The 26234-nt window shown below is 52.6% G+C and overlaps 1 long non-coding RNA gene across 1 annotated transcript in view; it reads left to right on the top strand.

The window, feature by feature from the left end:
* LOC119878062 overlaps positions 1–24198 on the top strand; it is a 48590-nt gene extending 24392 nt beyond the window's left edge. Inside the window, exons 3-4 of the long non-coding RNA XR_005386253.1 lie at positions 23255–23688; positions 24048–24198. This is a non-coding gene — a long non-coding RNA (uncharacterized LOC119878062). The remainder of the gene's footprint in view (positions 1–23254; positions 23689–24047) is intronic.
* Positions 24199–26234: the final 2036 nt, after the last annotated feature.

The raw sequence follows: 26234 nt of genomic DNA, 5'->3' as shown, positions 1-26234 counted from the left end.
TTCCTTGCCTCTCTTCTCCCTGTATCATAGTTATTAATGGGCTTGTCTAAGCTCCTCCATTAGACTGTAGGCTTCCTTAAAGGCTTGTTCAAAATGAAGGCCTCCACAGCCCCCAGCATGCAGCACCCTGCATCTAGGGAGGGTGTACCGCATTCTAGTGTAATAAATGAACAAGTAAGTAGCAAGCAACCCATCAGCAGGTAGCAATGCCCAGTCAACACAGGTGAATTAATTTGGACTTTTTGGCAATCCGTGCCTGGGGCGGGGGAGTGGTGACAAGGCTGGGGAGAAGTGAGCTGGGGAGTCGTTCAGGGCGGGGAGCAGATGTCCACATTCTGCCTTGTTATTACTTCAGCTTATTGTTCCAGGTTTTTTCTTTTAGAGAGAAAAGAATCCGCCCATGTTTTCATGTTGTTCTCATTGAAATCCACCCACAGGCTTTGAAACGAACCCACTGGTGAAGTGTGAGGAGAGAGGGTGGCAGGTTTGTTTCTTTAGCGTGGTTGGTGCAGCAGCTCGTGGGCCGGGGCTCCCCCAGGCTCCCTGGGGCTCCCCAGGGCTCTAGCATGGGAAGCAGAGGGTGGACTGCCCCAGCGGGCTGGAGAAACCCCTGGGCTGGCAAGCATGGCCTTGGGTAGGTGCTCCAGGTTGGGAGGTGGGTAGGGAGGAGGCTCAGACGCTGGAGCATTGAAGATGTGTCTGAAGTCATGTTCGTAGGAAGCATTTTTCAAGTGCTTACCTCTCCTGGAATGAAAGACTCTGGGATGAGAAGGGATGTGGGTGTGAAGCTGAGCACAGGGCAGAGGTGGCCCTGGGGCTTGGGGGTCCCCGTTGTAGGCCAATTATTCATGAATTGTGGTTGCCCATTCATTTATTTCATGAACACGAATTGAGGAGCCACCAACATGATCAGACTTCTGAAGCTAGCCTAATCCCCCTATCTGAAGTTGAAGGCCCAGAAAGGTTAAGGGACTTGCTCAAAGTCACACTGCCGGTTACCTGCAGTGTAAGATTTTAACCTGAGTCTCCTGCCTCCCAGTCCGGTGCTCCCAAGGATTGCCGGGCCGCCAAGAGGAGTCCAGCCTGCCCTTGCCTTGAGGCCTTATAATCCGGTGGACATTGGGTCTAAGGGTCACTTTTGGAGTGGCTTTCCAGAGTCGTGACTGGCTCTCCTGGCTGGCTGTGACACTGGGGAGGGACGGCTGTGTCTGGCACACTTTGCATCCAGCCGAGGGTCCTGCCAGCCAGTGGAGAAATGTATCTGTCTCTGAGCAGATCTTGTTAGACCCCTCACACCCCAACCTGTCCACAGCGCTGTGCCCTGCCCCCCCCCCCCCCCCCCCCCCAGCGTGTATCTCTGCCTCGGGTTAGTACGGACTGCATTCTGTGCTGTGTGTTTATAAAGCCCCGTCAGCTTGGGGTGTGGACAGAAATGACCTGCACTGTCTAAACAAACCACGAGCTTCTGGCAGCCTGCCTGCCAGGGTGCTTGTGACATCCTCTGGCCCGGCAAGGTGGGTTGGGTTGGGAGTCCTGGCTTTGCTCATTTTGAGATCTCGCCAGTATAAACGCAGGTCTGAGCCCTTGGCTTCCCCGGAGTGAGTGGTGGAAGCTGGCGCTAATCTACGATGCAAAGGTGTGTGTGGGGGGCCCCCCAGGATGTTACTGCCACTCCCTCCGCCTCCCCCACGCTGCCATGCCTCCCCGACCCCACCCTTCTCTTAATCACCAAGGCACAAAGAGAAGACCCAGCGGCAGCGGAAAGAAGAAAAAAAAAATCCCAAGCAGATTTTACCAATGAGAAACCACAGGAACAGGTACATTTTAGTAAAATGAAGGCCTATCTGCTTCTTTCAGAGATTGTGCCTGAAATCATAACTTCAGTTTCTTCTCCTGGATGCATATTTGAAAAATGAGGCTTAAGTCTGTCATTTTAAACAGCTTTTCAAATGACACAGAAATTATACTATTTTTAGGTCAAACACTCTGCAAAGTTGACATTTGAAGGTTCGGCTATGTGTGAAAACATCCAAAAGGAAACGTGTGATTTCTCTCTCTCTCTCTCTCTCTCTCTCTCTCTCTTTTTTCCCCCCAGAAACAATAAACAGGAGTGGCTTTGGTTTATTTGTGTCCGTTCTAATCCCCCTTACATTTGCATCTCCAGTGTTTATTGGTGTAATTCTTCAGGCGCACACTCTACATGGCAGATGTCACCTGAAGGCCGCCCTTGGAGATGTGGTCCCTACAAATAAAAGCAGGTCGTTAGACTAGAACCGTCTTTGTTCCCTTAACTATGGCGGTTTCTCCCTCTGCACAGAGCACGCTCTATATAAAGCCATAACCATTCAGAGTCACACGTAGACTATATAAAGGCGCTGCTGAGAGATGAAAGATGTTTTTAACCCCTTCCTCTCGGGCGGCGGTGGCAGCTGCCGCTGCTCAGTTCCAGAGCGTGCAGAGTTCTGTTCTGGGCCCATGCGGGGCTGGGGGAGGGGGAGAGAAGGGGGGTGTGAGTGCAGCAGCAAGGTGGGAGAAGTCCCCACCCTCCCCCTTGCCTCGCCTTTCCTGCCTCGGTGTAGAGCGGTGGGGAGGGGGGGACCCCAAGATGGAGCCGGGCTCATATGCTGGGAGTAGGAGGAGAAGCAACCTGTTGGGGGCTTTCATCTGTGATCTTATTTGGGGATCAGTGCACTCTGCCGTCTCTGCAGGGGTGCCAGGACCCTGGGGACAGAGGGGTCAAGGTGGCAGTGCTTCCTGGAGGATCAACTGTATTTGATTTTAAGTGACTGTCAATGTCGCGTTTATGTGAAAACAAGCCCAGGGGTGTCTGATGGGACAGAAAGCAGATGGGCATGAATGTCAAAGCTAAACATGGAACACCAGAGAAGTGCCCGGGCTCGCTGAGGTGCTACTTTGAGCTCTAGCTTGAGACCCTCGGGAAGCTGTTTCGGTCCCTTTGGGGACAAAGTTTAAGCTGTATCCAAAGGGCCCCCACCCCAGGCTGGATGGCTCTGTACGTTAAGCAGCTGCCTTTGGCTCAGGTCACGATCTCAGGGCCTCGGCTCAGCGGGGAGCCTGCTTCTCCCTCTCCCTGCCCCTCCCTCTCTGCTCGTGCCCTCTCTTCTCTGTCTCTCAAGTAAATAAATCAAAAATCTAAAAAAAAAAAAAAAAAAAAAAAAAAGAAGCCATACTTTACCAGCACATATAATCATCTGCTAAATGCAATGCAGAAGTGGTTTAGTGCAAGGGACGTGGTGGGGGTTCAAGGCCTGGCTCTGCTACTTGCTCGCTGTGCGATTTGGGGTGAGTTTTTTTTACCCTGAGTCTCGGTTCCTTCCTTTGTAAAATGAGACAGGTCCTGGCTCCTTCCTTAAGGGACCAGGCCTGCCTACTCTTGGAGCCTCAGGGTCTTGTGCGGCCCCCCTTCGAGCTGACATTCCTGTGAGGTTGCCCTTGCATAGAAACAATCCAGTCTGAGCCCAGCTGCTGGCAGGGCCACGGTGGCCACCAGGCAGGGCAGCAGCCTTTGTCCTGTGAGAGCACAACTGTGAGCGCTGAAAGCAGGGAGGACACCCCCCCCCGCCGCCACCCCGAGGTGCAGTGCAAAGTGCAGTCACAACGTGCCCTGGGTTATTAGACATCCGAGGGCTCCCCGCCCTGGGCCACCACCCGCGCCCCACGGCACTTGGCTTTTCTCACTTGTTCCGCCTGACCTACGTGGTCGCTTCTGAAACAAGCCACGTCTGCTTCTGAAACTTGCTTTCATGGATAACGTGACCCATGTTCGGTGGGAGAGGGGTCGTGAGCCCAGCTGGACAGGCAGGCGTGGGGAGAGGAGGAAACAGCTGGTGGAAACTCCACCCTGGAGTGGACACTGTGGTGCTTTGAAAGATATGTCCACACATTCTTTGACACTCTTCCCCTCGAGAGGGAGGCCAGCTGCCACGTGGTGAGGACCGAAGCCTCCTGCCCACAGAAACCCTGAGATGATAAACGTGCGCTGTTTTAAGCCACTGGGTCTCGGGGTCATTGGTTCTGTAGGAATAGATACGGACATCTCCCCTTGTCCTTCAGAGTGCCTTTTGAAAGCTGCCAAGACTTCATGGATGCCTTTCTTTTTCCTCCTGGCTTATGAGAATGTTGGAAGCTGGAAAAAGAAGGGACGTGGTTTTGGCATAGGGCAGTCATACTGGGGGGATACGTGCTGAGTGTTTTCCGTCCGCCGTCGAATCATCTCAACCATCCTGAGGGCCAGGGTTATTAGTCCCATTTTATAGATGAGAACACGAGGCTCAGATAGGCTAAGACTTTTGGTTGAGATTACACAGGAAGCTTGGCTGATGGGACATCCAAACTGTGTTTCTTCATCAGTAATGGGCTGCCTCTGCTTGGGAATAAAGCAGCTAGCCCAAGGTCCTGGCCTTGCGTCTGATGAATTACATAGCCTTTGGCAAGTTACTCTTCTGTGGGGGCCTTTTTTCTTTGTGAAATGGCCCATGTCCCATTCCTTGTAGCACAAGGGGCTGTCAATCAGAGTGGCCCACTCTCCTGTGGCAACAGGCGTGGAACATGTGTTCCTGGTCTGGCCTATCAGAGTATCTTATTCCCCTGGCCACAGTGATTAGGTAAGAAATATGCACGGGATTCTAGCCAGGCCAATCAAAAGCTCCCTCAGGGCATCTTGGCCAGAGTTACTGGTGGGGGCAGCTCTTTCTTTCTGCTGGGCTTGCTAAGCCACAAGGCTGTGGATCTGGTGCTGTGGGGCTGGTGGGCCCGCCCCTCTGCAGAGTCAGGTCAAGGCAAGCCATGAAGGGAGGCAGAACTGTGGAGCCACTTGAACTCCTGGATCCAGCTATGCCTGAAGCCACCCCTCTTTCTGGACTCCTCAGTTATGTCAGTAAATTCCCACTTTTTTGTTTGTTTGTTTCAGCTGATTTGACAGTGGGTTTGCATTGTTTGCGGTGTAGTGAGCAAACTTGGGAGTTGCTTTTGGCATATCAGAGCAGTAGAGCATAGCTCCTCTATACGGTGACCAAACATAGCAGGTGCTAATGGTGCCCTGCTGGCCCATGCTAGAGGTCATAGTAGACTGTTTCCTTACAGGCCAGTGGTCTCCTGTATCTTTCTGCTTGAGGTGTTCTCTGGCTTTAGGACCACGTATGGGCCGTGTGTGTGTGTGTGTGTGTGTGTGTGTACGCACATATACATGTGTCAGGGGGGGAGGCTGTTCTAAAATGGCAGGGAGTTAATGCCTCAGGAGTGACCCTCTTCCAATGACAGATGGAGGTGGATGGATACATACTCTGGCTCTCTTGCCCCTTGAGAGGACAATTTACAGGTGTCTTCTACAGTCTCCCTGAGGGTCCCCAGCAGGACTGCACCCCAGTAGCCTGAGGTGGGACTCCCCCCACAGTAAAGCAAAGCACCCTTCACTGGTTCTCTCCCTACCTACTTTCTCCATTCTTTCACTTGTGATTCCTGGGATCACTTCCCAGATAAACTACCTGTACCCAAACCCTAGTCCCCGGGTCTGCTTTGGGGGGAAAATCTAAAGCTAGCACATCGATGAATGGGATTTTGATTTTTTCCTGGAGTTGACAGATCTGGAGATACTTCTCATCGTTGGGAAGCCTGAAACTGCAAGGTTCCTAGTCATAGCAATTTTGTGGGCTAAACAGTCCCATATGGGACCAGTGAGGACTGCCCCAAGACTGGGGCGGGGGGGGGGGGGGGGGGGGGAAGAGGCAAGACAGCAGGGGGTGAATGACAGGCTTCGGAGATTCCATCAACTTGGGGAAGCCACCCTGAAATTAAAGTTGAGGGGACAGATGAGGGCCGGAGCATTTGGGCAATTGGGGGTTGCGTCAGTCTGGCACTTTGTGGGGTGCCTGCCTTCTCCCTTGCCCCCGCCGCCTAGAAGTGTCTCTGGACAGACGGCTCTGGAGCCCTCCCGATGACAGCAAGAGAAGGGCTTGCTTTCCAGCCCTTGGGCTTGTTTGCCTTCCTCCACTGCCCCCCCCAGCCCTGCCTTTGTTCTCTCTTTCCTTTCACTGCTCTGGTTTATTTATGTTTAAACACGTCTTGTCCTGTGTCGCTGCCTCAGCGGAGTGGCAGGAGAGCAGACGACAGCGGGGTTCCCACCTCGCCCTCCCCCCGCGAGGCTGGGGCTCCTCTGTGCTCAGGCCGTTTCCCTGGGCTGGGGACAGAGGCGCGTCTGCTGGCCTGGGGATGTTTGGCTGGCGAGGCCGGCTCTGACTCCCGTCTGCTGTCGCTGCTCCCGGAGGGCGGGCCCCCTCCCCCGCTGCTCCCCCTGGTCACTTCCGCGGTGGCATCTGGGCCGCACGCACGCATTGTTTTCCTCTAATTGCATTGCAGCCAAGGAGAGCCACGCTAATAGACGGAGCGCAGGAGAGGGGCCTGGCAGGGCTCGGGCCCAGTGGCTGCGGCTTCTGCGCGGGGCTTGGATCAAGAGGGAAATAGAAAGGTTCGCTTGGGGTATTGGCCCCCCTCCCCCCCTCAGAGGGGATTTCCACTCCGTTTTGTATTTCATCTTTTCCCTTGAAGGATGCCGTGGACAAAGAGCGTCCAGTGCACTAGGCGAGCACCTTGATGGAGTTTTACATATGCCTACAGCACGCCACCCCCATCCAGGTCAAGATACAGAACCTCCCCATTGATCCAGAATCTGGTCCTGCAACGCCCCTCCCAGTTAGCATCCTGCACCCACTCTCCTGACCTTTCTCACTGGAGATGGATTGCCTATTTTGTAACTGCAAGATTGAATCATCCAGCTTTGTCCCCTTCTTCTTCTTCTTTTTTTATGTTAAAAGATTTTATTTTGGGGCACCTGGGTGGCTCAGTCTATTGGACATCTGCCTTTGGCTTGAGTCATGATCTCAGGGTCCAGGGATTGAGCCCCATGTCCGGCTCCCTGCCCAGCAGAGTGTCTGCTTCTCCCTCTCTCTCTGTGGTCTCATGCTCCCTCTCTCTCAAACAAATAAATAAAAATCTTAAAAAAAAAAAGATTTCATTTCACTCAAATTCACAACCCCAAGATCAATAGTCGCATGCTCTGCCAGTCAGGCACAGGCATTGTCCCCTTCTGTGGCTTCTTTCGACCAACATTATGTCTATGAGCCTGTGTAAAAATGATCTCCTTTTTTTTTTTTTTTTTTTTTTTTGTTGCTGTGTTTTCTTTGATTCCTCACCACGGAGGGTACTGAAAGTTCAGACCCTGCAGAGTGTAAAGCTAGGAGCTCCAGGTTCAGATTTGGCCCCATCGGCAGTCCCAGTGGTGGCTTTCCCTGTGGGCACCTTCCCTCCCAACTGTGGGACGGTGATGTGCCGATTCTGCCAGACGCCAGCTCAGGAGGCTAATGCAGCCTTGGGCATCAGGTTCTCTGATGATTCAGGCTGCTGGGCCAGTAACCTCAGGTTGGCAACCTCACTGGCTCTTTGGGATGCTGGAGGACACTGGAGCAGCCCCAGATGTGGGGTGGGTCTCAGAAATACTAAGTTGCAAAGAGAGAGAGAGAGAGACACTAAGTTGCGATTTGCAAACATACAGACCATATGGGACTCTGCGCAGGGATCCTGCTAGCTGGTGGAAACTTCTCTCTCTGTTCCTCCTGGTCTATGGATCTTAGGAGACATTCCTTTCTATTCCATCTCCCCAGGGAGGTTCCCAGCCAACCCAGTCTACCCTGGAGAGCCTTGGTTCCTGGGGTCACTTCATGCACCAAGATGCCTGCTTCAGCTCCTGCCATCATGACTGCATTCCAGCCAGTAAGGAGGAAAGGCAAGGAAAAGGGTTCCATTTTCCTTTACAGTTCGTAATAATAATAATCATAGCAGCAGACACTTACACATCATTTACCATGTACCAACCCCTGTTCTAAGTACAATATCATCCTATAAAGTACTATTATTTGCCTCATTTCACAAATGAGGAAATGGAGACACAGAGAGGTTAAGCGATTTGTGCAAGGTCATATAGCTAGGCAGTGACCAAATCAAGATTTGAACTCAGGCAGTCTCATTTCAGCATCTGGGTTCAGAAGCCCTCTGTTTTTGTGCTTTTCTCTTCCAGATCTTCGTAGACCTCTCCCCCCTCTTACAACCCATTGGTCAGAATTTAGGCACATGGCCATACCTACCTGCAAGGGAGGCTGGGAAATGTAGTCTTTGTTCTAGGTGATCACCTGCGTAGGAAAAATCTGGGGGTTTGATTGCTGGGGAAGAGGAGAGGACAGATCCAGGAGGGTGGCAAGAAGTCCCTGCCCGAGGTGGTAATTGCCATTCTAACTCTATGGCTCTGTTATGTGACTTGTTGGTGGGTACTCGGCTTGCAAGAAAGGCTCTCGCCCGGGCCCTGCGTAGGAAATGGCAGTCTTTGTCTTGCTGTGGACTTTAGGTCTAGAGAAGCTCCTTTTAGGATCCAGAATAACGCTATGCAAAGAGTGGTCCCTAATACGTCAAGTGATCCAATGCCTTTCTAGGGGAAGGTCCCATTCTCTGTTCTCTGGATGTCAGGAGGATGCACCTGGCCTAGTTGACCACCCTCTCTGTTCTGAAATGGTCTTTGGCTTGGCTTCCAGGGCACCACGGTCTGGAATCTCCTTGGACCCTCCAGGGCTCCCTCTCAGTCTCTTTTCCAGGGGCCTCCTCCTTGGCTGGCCCTGTAGGTGCTGGCTGGATCTGGGCTCAGTCCCTGGGCCCTCCTCTACATTTCCTTCAGCCTCTCTCCCTGGATGATCTTGTTTCCTTCCCTGTTTTTTTTTTTTTTTAAATGCCCTCCATGTGCTGATCACTTGAGACTTGTCTCTTCTCAGAGCTCCAGATGTCCACAGCACCCCTGCCTGCTGGCATCCCATGTGGCAAGGTCATCGGTACCTCAAAACTAATGTATACTTTTTTAAAAAAGATTTTATTTATTTTTTTCATGAGAGACACACAGAGAGAGGCAGAGGGAGAAGCAGGCTCCCTGCAGGGAGCCCGATGTGGGACTCCATCCCGGGACCCCAGGATCATGCCCTGGGCCGAAAGCAGAGGCTCAACCGCCGAGCCACCCGTGCGTCCCAAACCTGCTGCTCCTTGAGTGTTTGTTTCCCACCTTAGTCAATGGCTCTTCCAGCCCTCCAGTGGCTCCTTCCAGAAACCCGGGAGCCATCCTTGGTACTCCATGCCTCATATCCAGCTCGGGGTCTGGCCCTGGCCACCTTACCTCCAGTATGTCCCCTGAGCCCATCCACTTGTACCCAGGGCCACTGGACCCTCAGCTAATCCCCCTCCTCCCTCCTAGACCATGGAGATGCTTCCCACCTGTTCTCCCACATCCATCCCTCCAGCCCCTTCTTCACGTTGCAGACTGAGAAATCTGATCATCCATCCTCCTGCTCTTGGTCCTTCAATGACTCCCGAGAGCCTGCGCACAGCGCTCCCAACCCTGGATGTGGCCCGTAACCTAGATGCTCTGGTTCTCAACGCCTCTTCAGTCTCACTTCCAGCTGTGGTCCAGTTACTATAGCTGCAGAGCAAACCGCCCCAAACTTAGAGCCATAAAACAACCTCCATTTATTACGCTCACAGATTCTACGGGTTAGGAATTTGAAAAAGGCACAGCAGGGACGGCTTATTGCTGCTCCTCGGTGTCTGGGGACTCAGCTGGAAACCTGGAAGGCTGCGGGGTGGGACCGTCTGAAGGCTTGTGCTTGCACCTGTCACCGCCCCACCCGGTGGCTGCCGGGTAAGACTGCTGCGTGGAGCACCTGCCCTGGCCCCTGCCTGAGGCTCAGGCTTCTTCACAGCATGGCAGCTTCAGGATGGTTACATCTCCCATGTGGCCGCCCAGGGACCCACTGGGCCAATCACCAAGGTGCCAGCTGATTCCCCTTCTCTGACCCAGCCTCCAAAGTCACGTGGTGTCACTTTGGCCACACGTTGATTGCGGGCCAGACAGAAGCTCACCCAGATTCAAGACAAGGGGACATAGATCCCATCTCTCCATGCTTTGGAAAATGCTCTCTGCCCCGTGGCCCTCCCTTCATTGCCTGGGCCTCTGGCGCATTGACGCTCTCTCTCTCTCTCTCTTTTAAGTTCCTTAAAAGCTCCAAATCCTTTCCCTCGGCTCACTTGCACACACTGCTCTCTCTTTGCTTCCTCTGGCTCACTCCAGCTCGAGGCTTATGTGTCACTGCCGCCCCCAATCTGAAACAGGTCCCTATTATATTCTTTCCTGGTTTCCGCCGCTGGGCCTGCATCATCCTTCCTGCAGCTTTTAATTATAGGCACTTTGGTTTGTCGAGATGTTTAGTTTTCGTCTCCCCCATTGTAAGTGAAGCTTCCCGAGCCAGGAGGGGGGACATCAAGGAGACTGCTTGGCTTGCTGCAGTGTCTCCGGAGCAGAGCCAGGACAGGACAGGCCTGCAAAGGAACGTTAGAGTTTTCAAGCCAGTTTCAGGGAAGAGCTGTCTACAGGCTAGCAATGGCTATGAGGATAGGTCAACGATGGTCTATCTCAGAGAAGGTGGAGTGTTTTTTAGGAGTGGTTGTGAGCCAGGTGGGCCAAGATGGAAATGACTACAAGAAAGACAATTTCTGTACCAGTTCTAGTGGCTCTCTTAGGGGTGGGCATGCCAACACCAGCTGCTTGCCTTGCCCCCCACCCCCCCGACCCCGCTCCCCAGCCTCACTGCACTTTCTATCAGACTTGGTTACTCTGGCTACTCTGGCACACCACGACTTTGCATTGATCAGCTCTTCTCCTAGGCACACCCCTCCTCACTTCCCTGACTGGCAAACTCCAGACCACCTCTTCCAGAACCTTCTCTGACTTCTGAGGCCACTCTGTTCCTCCCTTCCCTAACTCTTCCTGCACGTCCTCATCATGAGAGTGTATACCACTCTTACCAGCAGTGTCCTAGTCACACCACCCCTCTCCTCCCCTGCAGCCTGAGGGCTTCTTAAAGACAAGGCCCAGGCCCTCGGGGGGGCCTCTATAAATTGTGGGTGACAGGCCACATTGCCTGCTGGTGTTAAGGCTGTCGCAAGGCCCCCTCTGTCTGGAAATTGGCCCTGAGCCCCCTGCAGGCTGTGGGTGGGCTAGGTGGGGGCTGAAGGCAAGTTGCTCCTCCACTGGGGCTGCCTCTCCTGCCTCGGGGGGGCCCAGCCTTCTTAGGATGCTTTCTTCATCCTGACTCTGACCGGAAGTTCCTCATTCCTGTGTAATTACATTGAACTTTTATGATGGGGATCTGGGCGGCCAGCAGCATTACTTTGCAGGGGCAGATTGCATTCCTGGTGTCTGGGTTTACCTTCCTTCTCAGTCTGTGCCCTGGAATGCCAGTCTGTGGACAGGTCCTCCTGCCAAGCCTGGGTCTAGTTGTGGGGTCTGCTGGCAGCATGCTGGCAGCAGGATAAAGAGTCAGAAGTATGTTCCCAAATCCCAATCCCAATCCCTCCTGCAGGGCAGGAGGAGGGAGCTGAGGCCAGAAAGATGGCCCAAGCCCCCTTTCCTAGCTGACACCTGCTTGCTGTGGCTTCAGAAGCCTCATAGTTGTCTGCCTCACACACATAGCTGGTCCGTGAGCGTGTGTGTCCATGTTCAGGGACTTTCTGCTTTTTTTTTGGTTTAAAGATTTATTGATTTATTTTAAAGTGAGAGAGAGCATGAGCAGGGGGAGGGGCAAAGGCAGAGAGAGAATCTCAAGTAGACTCTGGTTGAGTGTAGAACGGTTTTTTTTTGTTTTTTTTTGAGTGTAGAACTTGACGTGGGGCTCCATCTCACGACCCTGAGACCATGACCTGAGCCGAAATCAAGAGTCAGATGCTCAACTGACTGAACCACCCAGGCGCCCCAGGGCCTTTCTTCTTAAATCGCTTCTTCTTCTTCTTTTTTTTTAATACTTTATTTATTTATTCATGAGAGACAAGAGAGAGAGAGAGGCAGAGACACAGGCAGAGGGAGAAGCAGGCTCCATGCAGGGAGCCCGACGTGGGACTCGATCCCCGGTCTCCAGGATCACGTCCTGGGCCAAAGGCAGTGCTAAACCTCTGAGCCACCTCGGGCTGCCCTAAATTGCTTTTTCTTTAAAAAATTTTTTGTAAGCAGCTCTAGCGTATAAGGTTAGGACCCAATCTCACCACCCTGCACAAAGATAAATACCAGGTAGATTAAAAATCCTGATAAAAACCTGAGATGAAATCTCACAGTAGGGATCCCTGGGTGGGGCAGGGGTTTAGCGCCTGCCTTTGGCCCAGGGCGCGATCCTGGAGTCCCGGGATCGAGTCCCGCGTTGGGATCCCCGCATGGAGCCTGCTTCTCTCTCTGCCTGTGTCTCTGCTTCTCTCTCTCTCTCTGTGTGACTATCATAAATAAATAAAAAATTAAAAAAAAGAAATCTCACAGTGGACTACTTAATAATCGTGAGGTAGGAGGGCGTTCCCAACACAAATAACCAACAACATATGAGAAGATGCTTATATGCAGTATAATTGAGAAGGGTATTGGAGACGGTGGAAGGGGAAAGGCGCTCTCATATGCTGTTGGTGGGGATTAAAATTGGGATAGCTTTTCCTGGGGAACAGTTTGGCCTATCTATGCAGATTCTTTCAAGCCTATGTGAGCAGGTGGACATATATCCGGGGAGGTTCACAGCATCGTTGTCTTATGGCACAAATTTGAGAACAACCTAAATGTCCAACAGAAGGGGAAGGTTAAGTGAATGAGGAGCATCTCTGCCATGAAATGCTATACATCACTTAGAAAGAATAACAAGCTCTGACATGGAATGTTTTCAAGAAATATGAAGTAAGGAAAGAAATTTGCAAATCCCTGTGCCTAACCTGAGTTCCTTTATATCCAACAATCTGTGTGTGGATTTATAAATGCAGAGAGAAAGGGGCTTCGAGCTATATGGCCAGGATGGAGGTGGTGGTCCTTCTACAGAGGTGAGCAGTATCACGAAGGATGGTAAAAGGGGAGTTTCACCTTTTTACCTGGGAACTGGTTGAATTTTTATAAGCATCTATTACTTCCTTGAATTCAAACTGTTTTTTTTTTTTTTTTTAAATCTCAAAGGCAACACCTGCCCCTTGTAAAAGGCTCAGGAAATCGAGAAAAATGATTAAATTGTGATGTATCTATTTTTTTTAAAGATTTTATTTATTTATTCATGAGAGACACACAGAGAGAGAGAGAGACAGGCAGAGGGAGAGCCCGATGTGGGACTTGATCCCAGGACCCCAGGATCAGGCCCTGAGCCAAAGGCAGGCGCTAAACTGCTGAGCCACCCAGGGATCCCATGATCTATCTATTTTATTTATTTTTCTTTTTAAAAAAATTTTTTTGTGATGTCTATTTTAAAGATTATTTATTTATTTATTTATTTGAGAAAGAGCAAGAGCGAGAGAGAGAGAGAGAGAGAGAGAGAGAATGAGAGGGAGGAGCAGAGGGAGAGGGAGAGAGGGTTAGGCTGAGTTGAACTTTGTAGCCAGTTTATTTTTTTTTGTATTTTTTAATTAGAGTTCGATTTGCCAACATATAGCATAACTCCCAGTGCTCATCCCGTCAAGTGCCCCCCCTCACTGCCCATCACCCAGTGTAACCAGTTTTTTAAAAAGGGTGTGGGCAGTGTAGGAGAAGATGTGCTGGATACAGAAGGCCGCTTTGAGGAGGGCTGGCCAGGAGTTGGCCTTCAGCAGAGCGCTGCTCCGAGGTGCCAGAGCAACCAAGCCCATGTCCTCACCAGCACCCACGCCCCCCCCCCCACCCCCTTGGCCCTTCCACCTTCCACAGCTGCCCAGGGCTCATTGTTCCGGAACAAAAGCAGTTGAGATCTTGAGAAAGGAGAAAAAAAAAAAAACCTCAGCTGAACTCATCTTGCTTGTAAGTGAGCAGTTGGCTCTGGCCACTGAGTGGGGAGTCCTGCAGGGCGGGTGGTGGCAGGAGGGCCCTGGGGACAGTTTGACTGGAAGGGAGCAGGGGCAGGGAGGTGCGGCGGGACTTGAATGGTTGGTTGGTGATTTATGGCACCAATAAGCACAACGGCTGTCTTGCAGTTTTCCCTGAAGATGTGTCTGAACGCGGTCCCCTTGGAGCATCACCTGTGTGTGCTGTGGCTTCAGGTGCGGCCTTTCTGGGCACAAAAGCCCGGCTCCTCTGCGCCCTGCTGATGGGTGCCCCTCTCCGCTGGAGGCCCAGGGGGAGCCCCGCCCCGCCCAACTGAAGGCAGTGGGAAGATGTACCAGGAGGACCTAAAACGTACTGTGATAGGGACGGTGCCGGGTGATGAGGTGGTGAGCAGGGAGTCTGGCTTCCTCTTTGGGGCAGCGTGTAGGATGCATAGATTTAGGGAGCCTTCTGGAAAATCAGCCAGTGAGGAACATTCACTTTGGCAGCTGTGTCACTGCTTCGAGCTTTGGCGAGCATGCCCCGAGCTGTCCTTGGCTAGGATTCTGGGGAGTTAGAGGTAGGAAGTGTTTCTCAAGGGCCTACTATGTGCCAGGCACTGGGCTAAATTTTGAGCATTTTCTTAATGCTCTTTAAACTTCACGATGCCACCCTGACATCAGTATTATTATTGTTAGTTTCATTTTGCAGAGGAGGAAAGTCATGCTTGGAGAGCTCAACTAACTTACCCAAAGACCACAGCTAGGAGGTGGAAGAATGGGGATTCAAGCCTAGCTTCAGAACCAAGGAACCTTAACATACTTCGATGCCTAGGGGTTGAATTTGCTGAGGGGCAGGCCCAGAGGTACCCCGAGTAGGATAGGGCAGCTGGGCCCCCAGAAGCCCTCCAGAATGAACCTAGACAACTCTCTAACAGCAGATTGCTTCTAAAATCTGTGAAATCTGGGGTCCACTATGGCCTCTGGATCTTTTGCTGTTAAGCAATCTGCAGATGCACCTCGAGGACTGAGTTTTTCTTTTGGAAAATCTGACTTCCAGACTAATTCCATCTGGCTTGTTGGCTTCTAGTGCTATTGCTGACTGCAGAGGAAGAGAGCAAGAGACAGCAGGAGAGAGAGCACAACACTGACCTGTAAGCTACTGAGGGTCAGAGTGTTGGCTTCCCACCATGGACTTTGGCCTTGGTTGCTCTCAGCTGTTGGGGTCACTCAGAAGCTCATCTTTGTTTGGTCATTTGTTGGGCTAAGAGTGAACAGGCAGATGGTTCTCCTGGTCATGGGTGGCCATCCTGCCCCCTGCCCCCACCAGTCGACTCCTGCGCGTCCCATCCCTCCCTCCAAAGGCAGGCACTCAACAGAGATGTTTCTCTTTCCTGTAGGAGCTTGGGTACTGGAACCTGCACGATTTTAGCTTGAGGAAAAGACAAAACCGGCCCAATTTGAGATATTATCGAAAATTCCGATGACTTTTCCTTTTCCTGTGGGGAAGAGTCCCCTGCCAGCGCAGGGCCACCAGCTCCTGGCAGGCCACAGGAGACCTGGCATTGCTTGCAGGCTGCCTGGCCTCCTGGGAAGGCTATCTCCTGGCTGTGTGGGCCCCTCAATAGAGTATCAGCAAACTCCTGCGGGCCCAGTGAGGTCCACTCTGTGTGTGTGTGTGTGTGTTTGTGTGCGTGTGTGTGTGGTGCAGGCAGGGGCTGATGACCGGGCATCTCCTTCCCCTCTTAGCCTGCTGTTTTCTGCACCCCAAATCTGCATCAAGTGAAACAGTGGCAAGATGATAAGGGGGTAGGGGACAGAGGATTGCACGGCTATAGGTCTTTCTTGGGAGGGCCCGGCTGAGGACAAGTTGCCAGACTCTCGGCACTTTCATCCTTGCGGAGTTGTGAGTTTTCTTCCAGGAATTCTGGAATGTTCTCGAGCCAGGCTAGAGGGGGAAAGGAAACACAGCCTGGAGTCCCTTCCTCCCACCCCCGCACACTCCTCGCGCGCCAAGATTGATTTTCTATCAGAGCTCAGTGATTTCCAAATGGTCAGCAGCCTCCAGGCAGCTGAGAGGGAGAAGGAGAGGGAGCGAGCTGCGTGTGGAAGAGGTCCCCCGCCTGCCAGGTGATGGCTCCGAGGAGGAGCGCTCCCAGGGCCCGGCCATCGCCAACCGCAGGGGCCCAGAGCAGAGATTTGTTTTCCGTCTGTGACTGAGAGGTTTTCAGGCCCCTATGGCATGAAGATGGCCCTGGCGCTTGGTGGACAGGCAGAGACAGCCGGCATACCCGAAGCAGGGGCTACACAGGGCCACCTGGAGGCCCACCGGCAGGTGGCCCGGGGGGCTGGTTGATGGCGGCCAGTCTGGGAGTCAGATGGACCCAGGTTCAAATCCCGGCTCCATGACAAGAACCCCACTGAGTTCTTTTCCCTCCCTGATCCCTAGCTTCCTGGTCTGTAAACTGGGGACAGCGACAGCTTCCTCCAGAGGTGAGCACTGCGCGCAACGCCCGCCACACAGCAGGTGCACGGTGGCGAGGTAGCTGCTCTTCTTATTCATCAGTGTTTTCTCTTCCTTCCCCGGCGAGCACCGTCTGTCCTGGTGTGCCTGCCGTCTTTTTTTGGGTGCTGGACTAGGTGTTCTCAGGCAGCCAGAGGGGCCTTGGTGAGAAGTTATCCGAGTAACTGGCTCCTGCCTGGCAACAGGGCCTGAAAGTGTCCATGTCAGGAGGACTTGCATTTTGGCTCATCTCTGTCTCAGGGGGTGAATTAATTTTTTCAATAGACATTGATTGAGACACTGGCCTCCACTATAATCAGTGTTATCACCGTACGCCCACCATGTGCCAGGCACATTGATCTCACTTCGCACCAGCATTATGAAGAAGGTTTTAGCATCTTTCCCATTTTACAGATGAGGAAAGAGGTTCTGAGAGGTTAAGTCACCTGCCTGAGGTCCCGCAGCCGTGCCCCTGGCTCGACTGGCTCTGACATTCACTTTATTGATTGATTGATTTTTTATTTGAAAGAGAGCGCAAGGGAGCCTAAGCAAGAGGAGCAGCAGGCAGAGGGAGAGGGAGAAGCAGGTTCCCCGCTGAGCAGGGAGCCCATCGGGGCTCGATACCAGGACCCTGAGATCATGACCTGAGCCGAAGGCAGACGCTTAAACACTGAGCCTCCCAGGCGCCTCTACCATCCACTTTGAAAGGGTAGGCACCATGCTGGTCCCTGGGGCCACAGACAGGAATACACTTCGTCCTCAGTTGCAAGGACCCCCTGTCCTGCGGTGGGGCCTGGCAGAGAAAACGGGTGGCCAACTTTCAGGAGTGGCAGTGGGCACAAGGTATGGCGGGCCCAGACTAGGGGCATGTGAGGCATTTGGGAGCAGGAACCAGCGTTAATTCTTTCCTGTGGGGAACCCGAAGCCACACAGAGCAGCATAAAGTTTATACTCCCACTTTCTGAGGACGAGGTCCACCTGCCCGGGATCAGCCCCTCTCCAGCCTGGGAGGACGGCCTCTTGACCACGTGAAATGACTTCAAGGGCATTTGTTGGAATCAAGAGCCGTTCCTCTGTGCCGCCCTCCTCCCAGCTTCCGATGTATCCTTCGGGGGATACAAGAGGATATACGTATTCGATTGTATATAAATATATCCTTTGCAAAAACCACAAAGGAGAGTGCACTATAAGCCAGTAGCGCAATAGGACATCTACATCACGTATATTTATATATAAGAGCAAGTCAGCTTCCAACTCTCTTCCCCTTCCTGAAGGCCACCCCTGCTGCCAACATCTAATACAAGGTGATACATATATATCCTTTTAAGAAAGACAAATGATGCCATATCATAAACATATGATAAAGTTCTATATATCTTGTTTTTTTTTAACCCAACACTATGTCTCACAGAGCGTTCTGCAGCAACACCTAGAACTCTATTGCTCTTCTTTTTAATGGCAGCATAACATTCTATTATGAGGCCGTGCCAGACTTTATTTAACCAGTTTCCTATTAATGGATAATCATTCAGGATGTTTCTGGCCCTTTACAGCTCCAAAATACCCGGCTATGAATATCCCTTTACATAGGTTTTTACTCACATGTGGTATGTCTGTATACTTTTGCTGGATAAAGACATATGCATTTCAAAATGAAAAACCATTAAGGCATACCTAACTATGTAAAATCCGTGCCTAAAAGCTAATCCAAAGAAATGAATCACTAAGTGTGGAATTCTGACCATCAGCAAGCAACACCTTTTGCCTGAGTAGAGACTGCCTGCTCACCCTGGGAGTGGCCCTCCCTCTCTCCAGCTCCCAAGCCTGAGTGCCATCGGAGCGGAGATGGCTGGGGTACCCTGGCTCTTGAACCCTTTGGGGGGGGGCACAGAGTGGGCTGGTGGTGTATTCTCTGTGGACAGAAGTTCCCTCTCTAATCAGTTTTCCCACTGCATTTCATTGGCGGCCAAGAGAGACTTTCCTAACTCTTGCTATCTTTACAATATGTCGTTCAAATTTAAAACATGCTAAAAGGGAGAAAATATTTATAGAATTTTTCTCTGGAAGTAAAAAAAAAAAAAAAAAAAAACCCTACTTTTAAGCCTAGCCAATGACATTTCTGGAAACCACGGAGAGAAAACAGCAACAACTCGCAGAAGATAAAATGGGCTAATTACACAACAGATCTCTAATTTAAGAAACTAGCTGCATTCTTCTGGGCTTTTTTTTTTCTCTTAAAGATGACAGAGAATAAAAATACTGGCTTAGCAGCTTATTAAAAAAATAATCCAATGACTCCTAACCTCCTCTTCTGTGAGATGACGTGTGTTTGTGCATGCGTCCACATGGCAGGCCTGCTGGCCTTGGTAAAGGCCGTAGAGAGGGGTCCTGCTGGTGGCGTTTCTTGGCCTATGGGCTAGTTTCCCATGGGAAGGAACAGGAATTCTGCTGCCTGAGTTATTTAAATCCTGCCGTATTCTTTCCTTTTCCAAAGCTCTGGGAGTGTCTGCATGGCCCTAGCTGTAGTGGACGCTCGGCCTGGCTTTGGGGTGGCCGAGGTAGGCCTGTGGTCACCTGTGATTTGCCCTGTCATGAACCCAGCCCCTGGAGCCGCCACCGGAACCCCGGCTGGCCACCTTGAACAAGGACCCTGCGTTTCTAGAACAATTCCTCAGCTGCAGGGTGGTCAGCAAAGACACGGGGAGCCCCTCGCCCCTCCATTGTTTCTGCGAATCCGAGTCAGAGCGCTTCCAAATGGGCCACCAAGGGAATCTTTCCCTGGCTAGAATTTCCAGAAGCCAAAAAAGTGACTGCAGCCAAAACCTCCCCGTGAACTTCGTTTCTGTTTGGATTTTTATGGAAACTGTTTCTCCCAGACACACATCCTGTGGGACTGCGCTCCTTCCCCTTCCCTTATTTTTATGTATGAGTGGATTATGTCGGCTGTTTAATGGGTTTGCAGCAAACCCAGGCCACCGAGCGGTTTTAATGAAGCCTTGGGGCTGGCTGGCCTGTGGCTTTCGGAGGCCTTTCGAGACCTGAGAGAGGGGTTCCCTGGTGCCCGGATGGGATTTGCTCTGTGCTCCCTGCCTGGGAATCGTGGCTACCCTAGCACTGCTCTGATTTGCTGGGGGATTTGGGGAAAGGTCTTTAATCCCCAAGCCTGCAGTGTAGACCAGAGCTCACACCAGCAAGCACCGCGGCCCTCTCGCTGAACCAGGATGAGGAATCCTAGTGGAGAACAAAGAGTAACAGTGAGAAAGGAGTGATGGGGGCCCTGAGGAGGGGGTGTGCCCGGTGGGAGGGGGTGGTTCTGCTGAGGGCCAGGGTCTAGATGGGGATTCTCATCGTGAGTTCAGTTGGGGTGGCTAGGCCTCCATTGACCTGGTTTGCCTTCTTTTACCCAGTAGGCTCTGGTCTGTTGATTTGGGAATGTATTATCCATCTTTAAAGCGCACAGATCCAGGAGGCGACTTGGGGTGAGGGGGTGCTCACCTGGGGGCCGCTCTGGACAGCCCTTCACCTCTTGGGGAGAACAAGGATTCTGCGGGGAATCAAGGCGTGCTCTCTCCCCAGTGATGGGCTCCTGCCACTAACTCACCCTCCACCCCACGGCCACCAAGATCTCGTTTCCTCAGGCTGGCCAGAGGCAGACCTGAGAGGCAGGGCACCTTCCCTCCTCGCCTTTCAGCCTCCTGCCCGGCCTGGGGACCCCTCGTCGCCAGCGTTCCCAAGGGGCCCGCTGTCAGCAGCTGCCGGCAGGGCTGACGGATGAGGCTACCCCACAGAAGGTTCCCGCCCCTCTCTCCCAGAGCTCCTTTTATGATATCCTTCCCAGGGCTCCCAGGTTGACAGTAGGCTCCGTGGGGAAGGCTGGCGCTTCCCGACCCATTGGATTGGGCGGGGAGGGGGGTGGCAGGGCGGGGCGAAGCGGCTGACTGGGTCAGAGCATCCCACCCCCACCCCGACTCCCACCCGCAGGCCCCTGGGCTGCCTGGCCCACGCTCTTCACATCTGTTCTCTGCACAACTGGCTGAACTATCTGTTGAAAACGCACACTGGGCTCTGTTAGTCCTTCCTGAAAACCCTTGGAGCCGCTTCCAGGGCCTGGAGATGGAGGGTGGTTTAGGCCTCCCGGTCCCTGCTCTCTGGCTTCCATCCTCAGCCTGCAAGTGGCCACGCGCCTCTCCGCGCCGCCCCCAGCCACTGGGCGCCCCAGCCCGCCCTGCCACCGCCACCAGGCCGCCCGCCGGACTTCGTTTTCCCTCTTTCTGGAAGAATTCTCTCCAGTCTCTCTGGATCACCCCTATTCTGCTGTCAGGAGGCAGCTTGGGCATCACCTTCGGAGTCTCTCTGCAAATCTTTAAGCCATGGATTCCTTCATTTTGTTTTCCGTCGATCGAGACATATGTAACTGGCCATTACGGCTCCGGATGGGCGGCCAGCAGCCTGTCCTAGAGCTCATGCCTCGCCCGGAGCCAGCCAGTCGCGATACGAGAAAGGGGTCCTTTGAACCAGGGGCCCGGCTCATCCCTCACCACCCTGCTGTGTGCGCACCAACGGATTGCTCACCCCTCTGCCTCTCGGGCCCAAGGCCTTCTGTTTGCCTGGTTGCCCAGAATTGCTGAAGGAGGAAATTCACAGAGGCCTCTCTCTGACCTGTTGTCTCTTCCTCCAGGCTTGGTCTCCTGGACTTTAAGTCCATCCACTTCTGCGGTCCGGGGTTCCTTGAGAGAGGCCGAGAGGTCTCAGACTGCCACTTTCTCAAAGCCTGTGGCCACCAGCTACATATGGCTCACAGCAGGCCTTTGTGAGGCCCTTGTATGCGTCCTTCACTCCCCGGGCAGCCTCTACTCTCCCTTACCTGGGTGACTGAGGCACCCCCACCCCACTGGTCTCCCTGCTTCCCCTTCCACTGCCTCTTCCTTCTACTTTCCACACAACAGCCAGGTGATCCTGTTAAAACGTGAGTCAGATCATGGCAATCCTACCTCAGAACTCTCTGGTGGTTTTGCATCATGCTCCAGGTGGCCTCAAGGCCTCCCCATGGCCCACGACCTTCTACAGAATGGTCCCTGTCACCTCTCTGATCTCATCACCTCTCACTCCCCGTCACTTACCCCACTCCAGGTAATTGGCTCCTTGCCATCCCTCCCACTCCCTGGAAACATCTGGCCCCAGGCCCTTTTCACTTGCTGTTCCCTCTATCTGGAATGCTTCTCCCCCAGTCCTCTCCCTTCCTTCAAATGTCCCGATCAGTGACACCTTCTCCCACCACTCTATGGAGAATTGAACTCCTCTCCCCAGCACGCCTTACCCCCTCCCTGCTTTCTTCCCCTTTCCTAGCACTTACCACCTAAAAGATTATACATCTTTCTTATTGATCTTGATTATTGTCTATTCCTTCCGTGTGGGACTGTAGGCCTCTGTTAGAGCAGAGATTTTGTTTGTTTGGTCTCCTTAGTGCCTAGAACAATGCTTGGCACAAAGTCGGCTCTGATTAAATATTTGTTGGGTGAGGGAAGAACGGACAAATGGATGGATGGAGTGGCAGTTGGGTAAATGTTCCACTGTCTCATGGGCAACGTCTGAAAACCAAGAACGTTGGTTGGCTACTGGAGGGACACTTGCTCATGATTCATAGGTCTAGGAGTGAAGGGACTCTGAAAAACTCGATGGTCATCGGTCCTGGAATTCGATTTCTTCCTCCTCCGCTGACTTTAGATTCTCCTAACGTGGATCGTAGAGTGATCATCCACTATCTTCCTTCTCCGCAGGCTGCAAGAGAGTGTTCATGGCTTTCCTCTTGTTCTGCTGTAGCTCATCCCTGGCAGCAGTTCTGCATGACTTCCTGCTGGGCTGTTGCTCTTGGAACATTCGAGAAACCTCATGAGCCCCAGCAAGAGGAGCATGAGCTTTAACGTCACTGCTGGTGCCAATGGCCCTTGGTGCACCTAACGATGGAAATGAGAGAGCTTCACTTTGCCATCAGCTCTCACAGGCTGCTTAGAGGGGGAAACTTGCCTCCCGGAGCGAGGGAGCCTTCCACTTTCAAGATGAAGTGCTTACTTTGCCTGGAGGCATGGTCTTAGATGACATTCACTGGGCCAGGGTGTTCGGTTTGCACATCTCTAAAATGGGGCCAGTGATACTGACCCCGCCTGGTTGTCATGTGAGGAATAAATAAGCGACATAAATTAGGCAACCTATAGAAGTGTCTGGTGTTATTGTTACCGGTGGGGCCCGCTCCTTGGGGCAAGCTCGCTGCTCTGCGGGATGGGGGACCTCTGTGGGGCCCTAGAAGAATTCGGTACCTTTTGGCAAGGTCCTGTAGCTCACGTAGCCTCTTCTGCTCACGTATGGGGTTTGGGTATGGCTCTGTGTGCAGCTTCCTGCGACTGGAGGGTGGCCTGGCTCCCGGGCTGCTGGTGGCCAGATGGAAACGGTGTGTGTGTGTCAGGAAGGGAATGACCGCTGACCTTTCTTAGATATTCTGTGTCATTCATTTGCATTTTCCAGTCAGCTGAGAGTTTATTAGCCAGCAAAGGGACTCTCAGCTCCAAGCCCCCAGTTGCTCAGCGCTGAAGAAAGTCAGGCAAGGAGGCAGCCTGATGGCACAGGGAAGGTTCGAGCCCCGGGAGTCGAAGGGATTAGGGTCTCCTCCTCATTTCATTCTTCCAGTCGGTCAACTTTGGGCCTGTCAGGTCATCTTGCTGGGCCCCAGCTGCCTGTCTGTGTCCCAGGGGGCTTAAAGTAGACCGGTCCTGTTCTGAGCTGGTGTCATTTTATTCTTGTGACTTTTCAATGACAATCACTTCAAACCTGGAAATGAAAACCCTGTTGATGTTCCCTCTTCTTCTCCAGGTGGCTGCCCGTTATTCTGAATTTCTGGGGAGTCTTGCCTGAGGCCCGCTCTGGTTTGGTGGCTCTGTCTAAGGAGATTCTCCACTCCCAGAGGTAAACTCCTAACTGGCTGACACCATTGGGATCCATTGGTCTCGCGGGTGCCCTGGCTCCCCTCATGCTTCGATGGCACAATTTTGTGGCGTGCTCGACATGCTCTCTCGAGGTCCTCTGAGGGCCTGGACCCCAGTCACCCACAACAAAGCATTGCTTGTTCCTCATTCATCCTCTGCCGGCACCCTCCCTTTCTGCTCTCACTTCCCCCACCCTTGCCATTCTTCCTGGATCTCCTGCTGTTAGGAGCCACATTGTGTTCCCTGCAAATTCAGATGTTGGAGCCCAAACCCGCCATACATGAGAATGGGACTGCATCTGGAGCTAGGGCCTGGGAAGAGGTGAGTCACTTAAAATGAGGCTGTTAGGATGGGACCTGATCCCACTGGTGCCCTTATAAGAGGAGGAAATTTGTTCTTGTTTTTTTGTAAAAGGATTTTATTTATTTATTCATGAGAGACACACAGAGAGGGGCAGAGACACAGGCAGAGGGAGAAGAAGCAGGCTCCCTGTGGGGAGCCCAATGCGGGACTCGATCCCAGGACCCTGGGATCATGCCCAAGCCAAAGGCAGATGCCCAACCACTGAGCCACCCAGGTTCCCCAAGAGGAGGAAATTTGGACATGAAAGGGGACACCAGGGGCCCCACAGACAAAGGCATGATTGTATGAAGTGGAAGCAAGACAATGACCATCTGCAGGTTAAGGAGAGAACCTCAGAGGAATCCCACCCTGCCGGAGCCTTGATCTTGAGCTTCCAGCCTCCAGAACTATGAGAGAAGATCTCCATTCCTGAAGCTATGCTGCCTCTGGGATTTTGTTATGGTGGCCACAGCAGACAAATAAACTACCTGCACCCACATCTCCAGCGTGGAGTGTGCTTTTTTGGGGAGTGAAAGAGATTTAAGAAATCATCATCCAGGGACAGAAGATCAGTGCTACATTTTGGGTGCTGTGGTCTTATCTGGGGTGTCACAGACCGGGTCTCCATGGTGGGGTCTGAGAGCGGTTTGTCAAGATGCCGGCTCATCCCTCTCAGGTAGAGAGGGAAACAAAGATCTAGAGAGCTGGAATAAGTCAAAAACATCTTCATAGTCACCTTCTTGTATTCAGATTTGGGCCTGGTTCACGGAAAAGAGCCGGAATCCTGTGGTGAAGTCTACACTGGGAGTCCGGGCTGAGATAATGCGCATTACGCAGTGCATGAATACAAATGCTTTTATTCACGTGAAATTGCTTCAGAATGAAGGGCTGCTTGAAAACTGACCGCCAAATGGAGCATTTTGTGTTACAAAATAAAATTGCATCCCTTCGGCTCCGAGAAAAATGCATATTGCCCTCATCTGAAATGTGGTGATAATTATATGCCACATTATTCATCCCGTGTCATTTCTGGTCACATTCAGCATTTGGCACAGTGGCAATTTAGGGTGTGCTGGAAACAAAGGCAGTCACGCAAAAGGCACAGGGGACAGAGTGCGGGCAGCCAAGGTAATGGGGATGGCCCGTGGTACCTCAAGGCTCCCACTCTCTGGGGATGATGCACCTCCAATTTCGAATGTTCTCCGTGGAGAAGGACCAATGTTGACATGCTTTTCAGGGAAAAGGGGAAGAGAGAAGAATAGGAAAAGGAAACCAAGTCAAATAGCGCAAAGATGTCAGAGGAGGGTGTGTGTGTGTGTGTGTGTGTAGCAGGCCAGGGAAGTCAGAGCCATGTGCTCTGGCCTGAGCAGTCTTGGGGCTGAGGGAGGATTAGTTATTAGTGCATAGTATTAGGCTCTCAGCTAGGAGCTGTGTTATTTATCTGTTGCTGAAAGAGCTAATTACCTCAAAACTTAACAGCTTAAAAACAGCAAACAGTTTCCTCGGGTCAGGACGCCGGGTCGGCTTAGCTGGTGCTTCTGGCCTGGGTCTGCTTGGGGCTTGCAGTCAGCTCAAGGCTTGCCCGGGCCTGGAGGCCCAGCTTCCAAAATGGCTCAGGCACATGGCTGTTGGCAGGAAGGTTCAAAGGGTCGGTTTCTAAGCTCACTCACGTGGTTGCTTTGTTCCTCCCCATGAGGGTCCTCTATAGGCTGCCAGCGCATCGTCAGGACAAGTCAGCTGGCCACCTGGGGGGCAGAGAGTGAGTGCCCCGGGAGAGTCGGGGACTGAAGTCACAGTCTTTTTGGGACCTAATCTCCAAAGTGACTGCCTGTCCCTTCTGCTCTGTCCTGTCCCCCAGCCTGGCCCACCCGCAGGGCATGTGAACACCAGGAGGAGGGGGTCACCGGGAGCCATCTTAGAGGCCGCCTGCCACCGAGGTCAGGCCCTCGACCACCCCCGGCATCCGAGAAGGTTCTCGGGCCTGAGAAAGTTGCCATCATTACGAACAAGTGCTGGAGAAGAGAGCTTCAAACGTGAGATTTGCAAGAGCCTGGTTCTTGCCCCGACTCCCGACTCTCTTTCCTGTCTGGGTCTCTCAGAACAAAGACAAAAGTCTGTCAGAGTGGGTTTCCGCGTCTGTCACATAGGGACAGCAACACCGAGCTCACGGAAGTGGGGCTAGTTGAGTGACATGAGCAGCAAAACGCTCTCAGATGGAAGGAGCCACACTGGCGGTCTCGGGAACATTCCCCGGTGTGCTGCTACCCGGCCAGGACTGGGGGACCTGGGGCTTACGTGGGTGACAATTTCTACTGTGGTGGGCTTTCCTGGCCACTCTATTCTAGGGGCTTAAGACCAAGACTGACAAGAGCCTGAACAGTCATTAAGTAAGTGACCGTTGCCAGGTGGCGTTCTCTGTCCAAGGAGATGGCAGAGGGTGACGGGCAGGCCACAGCCCCTTGGAGCCCAGGTCTCGCCTTTCCCCTTCTTTCCACTGTCCTTGGGTCTCCCCAACTCTGATTTAG

Source organism: Canis lupus, chromosome X, assembly GCF_011100685.1.
Source record: "Canis lupus familiaris isolate Mischka breed German Shepherd chromosome X, alternate assembly UU_Cfam_GSD_1.0, whole genome shotgun sequence".
Taxonomy (NCBI): Eukaryota; Metazoa; Chordata; class Mammalia; order Carnivora; family Canidae; genus Canis; species Canis lupus.
This window is presented reverse-complemented; position numbering and strand designations above follow the sequence as displayed.